This window comes from Atractosteus spatula (genome assembly GCF_055471065.1).
Source record: "Atractosteus spatula isolate fAtrSpa1 chromosome 10 unlocalized genomic scaffold, fAtrSpa1.hap1 SUPER_10_unloc_6, whole genome shotgun sequence".
Classification (NCBI taxonomy): Eukaryota; Metazoa; Chordata; class Actinopteri; order Semionotiformes; family Lepisosteidae; genus Atractosteus; species Atractosteus spatula.
The window spans coordinates 628815-632900 of record NW_028296626.1 but is presented as its reverse complement, the minus strand read 5'-3'; the positions used below and the strand labels follow the sequence as shown (position 1 = coordinate 632900).

The 4086-nt window shown below is 46.0% G+C and overlaps 1 non-coding gene across 1 annotated transcript; it reads right to left on the bottom strand.

Moving 5' to 3' along the window:
- Nucleotides 1-1370: 1370 nt before the first annotated feature.
- Nucleotides 1371-1444, bottom strand: trnat-agu (transfer RNA threonine (anticodon AGU)). Its single transcript has one exon. It is a non-coding gene; the product is annotated as a tRNA-Thr (tRNA).
- Nucleotides 1445-4086: the final 2642 nt, after the last annotated feature.

Below are 4086 nucleotides of genomic sequence, written 5' to 3'. Positions count from 1 at the left end.
AATAAAACGTAAAAGACACAACTTTCCGGATGCGGCTGCTGTAAAGATAAAATGACATCAAGGGTGCTGTACGCAGAGGTCTGAAACCTGCTCCACAGAAGATCTTTATCCAGAGGTGTTAAAGAAGTCGAGATCTCGCCATGAGAGGGGAAGCATCTCAGAAAAAGCAGGTGCAGTCGGTTCCACGGTCATAACGCCACTAAGTCGGGTGACAAGAGCAAAACCCACCCGACCTCCTCCGAGCAAGTAACGAGACAAAGAGACAACGCACAGCGGGTAGCGTGGCCGAGCGGTCTAAGGCGCTGGATGAAGGCTCCAGACTCTTCGGGGTCGTGGGTTCGAATCCCACCGCTGCCAGGTGCTTCTGTCGCCACCTCCTTTCAGCTGACTTCAGATGAAAGGGAGGGAACTGCCTTTTGGCAGTCTCTCGAGAAACTAAGCAAAGTGTTTAAAGATACTTTCTCAGCTTGACATCAAGGCACAAAACAAAAACCTTCTTGCGTCCTCTCACCCCAAAAGCGCTTTGCCACTTTTTGCGTTATGCAGGGAACGACGTCTGCCCAGATCACTTTTGTGTCAATGCAAATCGTAGTGTGCCCTCCGTTTTAATGTTGGCTGTGCTGGTGTGCCGCTTCTGTCTGTAAAACTTGAATGTTCTGCTTCTTCACTCCGAATCGTTGGCGGGGGTTGAGCTTGTTAAATCTTTGCGCATAGCGCTCCTTTGGAAGTACTTTGTCCAAGTTCAAAAGCGATCGTGGCATTTACTTCATGCGTTCAAGAAGCATCCCTCGCACGACAGATTTAAATGGGGAATGGAGCCTGCTTCTTGCTGTTTTTCCTGTGGTTGCAGTTAGAAAGTTGATCGTGCTTTCACATTCTGTTAACAGTATTCACTGGCTGAGCTTCATCAGTTGGTTCGAAAAGGAATCTCTGCTTCGGTTCCAGAAAAGTCATCTGTAGTGTGTTTTTTTCCGTGCCCGTAGCAGTCTTTTAAAGCTGGTAGTAATGGCGGCGAAGTTAATTTTTTATCCTCTTTAAAAGAATAAGGACGGGCTGGGGCGAGCTGCATTTACCACTCTTTCAGCTAAACGCCGAACTCGCGAACTGATTACACTGCAGAGCCACAGGCGCCTCGCTTTTCTCCATTCTCTGGGTTAGGGTGAAAAAAAAACACTGCTGGTATTAGCTGGCCTGCTGGGAGTACCTCTTCTTCACTGATAAGCAAGATTTGTGTTTCATCTTTCGCAAGCTGTATAGATTTCTTTCAAAACAAGTTGTTCCAGAAAGGAAACGAACACTTGCATTCACCTGAATTAAAAGGCATGGGATTTGCCCGTAAGGATAAATTCTGTACAGTAAGACAGGAAGAAAGGCACCGCTGGGAATCGGACCCAGGATCTCCTGTTTACTAGACAGGCGCTTTAGCCAACTAAGCCACGGCGCCGGCAAAGGGCCGTCCTTTGACAGCCACTTGGACACATCTCAACTGCTCTGAGACATCTGCGTTCGGTGTGCACCGAGCCTGCTCGCCTTGCAAGTTGCCACATTTACATACGATAGCTCCACCACTAAGAGAAAGGATGAGAAATGGCTTTTATCTGGCACTTTTCATGTCAGAGGATCTCAATCTGTTTTCCGTGTACAAGAGGATGTCCAACTCATGTAGCTAAAGACGTAGACGACAGTGCTCCACTGAAATCTTGATCTCACAACCCTCGGCATGACTCCGCTGTGTTCTGCTTTAGACAAAGGGGGGAAAAGACTTCTTTCATCACATGTTTTGCACTGTTTACGGTGTTTGCAGTGCTCTTTCTTAAATGAAAACCAGGAATCGGCACCATATGAGGTGTGACTAGATAATATTGGAACAAGTAGCCTCGCCATTCCATGCGTGACGTGAGCAAAGTGTAATTTCTGTCTTTATAGTGTGGTTGTTAGAGACTTAGCTGGCACCCAGAGCGCTTAAAATCCGGGAGTCAGCAGCCCAAGACAAGAGAGCTTCCTTCGTCTATGTTTCTTGCGTGAAGGGGGGAAACCATGCGTGTGCTGCAAACGATCTTAGTATCGAAGTGCCGTCCCACATAACCCATCCGAACAATCTGCTTTACAGAGGAGCACTGCCGGAGCTTATCGTTGGCAAACTGAAGACCAGGCCGACCTCTTCTGTGACTCTTGAACACTGAATCTCAAGGTTGTGAATTCAAGCTCCTCGCTGGCGGGAAATTCCATAGGTAATGATCACATTTTCTTGCATGCTAATCAAAAGAAATATTAAGAAACTTTTCCCGATACCAGTTTTTTACAAAAGTAAAGGCACACGGCACATGTATTTAGTAACAACTACCTCAGAGATTGTAAGCTGGGTAGTTTCAGATCAGATCACTTTTTTTATCAAAGGTTCAAGCAAACCCATGTAGCGGCAATGCTTGTTAATAAGACAGAATTAAGTGTTGCGGTGCTTTCCCAAATGAGGCCTCATCTCTCTGTTCATCTCTGTGGTGCAGCCACAGAGAAACTATTCATGCAGGCTGATTTAAAGATGTTTTCTTTTGATAAGGGACAGCTCCCAAAGGGGGATGCACTTAGCTAAGCCTGGCTATCATGATCAATGGTCAACCATTGGCGCCTATCTGTCTAGGGAGTGCCAGAAGGACATCTGGACTGCACTCCTAAGTGTCAGGAGTAAGTGACTCATATCTCACCTTGATCAACCAATCAGGGACTGGTAGGGCCGAGTAACCCACGTGGGACTCTGATGCCCATGGAACTTTCAGCCAATGAACGAGTTGAAGTTCCTCCAGGTAACAACAGGCAACACAGAGGGCCTGCGAGAATTCTGTGAACTTTTTCGGACAATTCAAAGGAGAATTCCAGGGCAGGACGGCCCAGGAGCAGAAGGCTCCCAAGGGAAGGACATTCTCGCAGCGCGCCTCCTGACCATCCTGAGACTCAGCCCGGACAACCACGGAACGGCCAGTGTGTCCGAGTGCCAGAACTTTCCTTTGTTCTAAGAGTCTAGAGCGGAGGTTGCCAGAGAGTAACCAGAGGATCCACCTGAGGATAGCATCAGCAGTAAGCCTCGTGAACAGGTCGGAACTGTGGACAGCTGAATCACTATTCAGAACTAGCGCTTCATCAGGAACGAACTGGTCCTCTTCCTGACTTGCTGGGACCCACAGTCATCTTTTCTCCTGTGCACAAACTTTGCTAGTTAAAGCCAACACTAACTAGCCAGTCAGTGAGCATCAGCAGCGCACCGTCGCAAGCCGCACAGCACAGCCTGGTACGGAGCCAGAGAGCCCGCAGGAGATCTGAATCCCCAGAGATTGGATGAGTATTCAACTTCAATGCATTACAGCTCGAGAATTCAATTGTTATCCCAACCGATTGATATCAATTTAATTCCTAAGAGTTATGTACTTGTTTTGAGTATCCAATGTAGAAGTTATAACCAAGTTCATTTACGAAACGGTCTAATTGAATGATATACTGAACGTATGTCCTCTTGATATATGTAACTCTTCGTAACTGATTGAATATATACCTTCTATATTCTGTTAACCCTCTCGATAAGATCTGTTAGGTTTACATGCATATTCTATGTATTAATAAATGTATCCTCGTGTATTTGTACCTGTGTGTGTGCGTTGTTTGAGTTATATCGCATGGTTGGATTCTAAAGCCATTAAAAGAATCTTTTTGTGATTTACTGCTACAATTAATAATTGTCCCAGTAAATGCCAAAACCCTACAGAACTGGTGCCTTCAGAGAGCACACTACATTTAATTTGGCGTCCCTGGGTGGGCGTGGCAAGACTGAAATGAGTCAACCAAGCGGAATAATTCATATAAAACGCTGCGGGTTTCATACACGACAATACAGTGTGCTGAAAGCCGAAAGACAAAAAGTTCCCCTTGCTCTTTAAGCAGTGGTTGAATGTTTTGTGATCTTTTGCGATCTACCGGGTTGATTGCATACTTGATCTTGTGGTTTTTTGTGGTAAAACTGTGATTTCGTACTAGTTTAACGATGGTTGCTAAAACACACATTTCAAGGGTTTATTCATTGCGAATCTCCACCCGTCA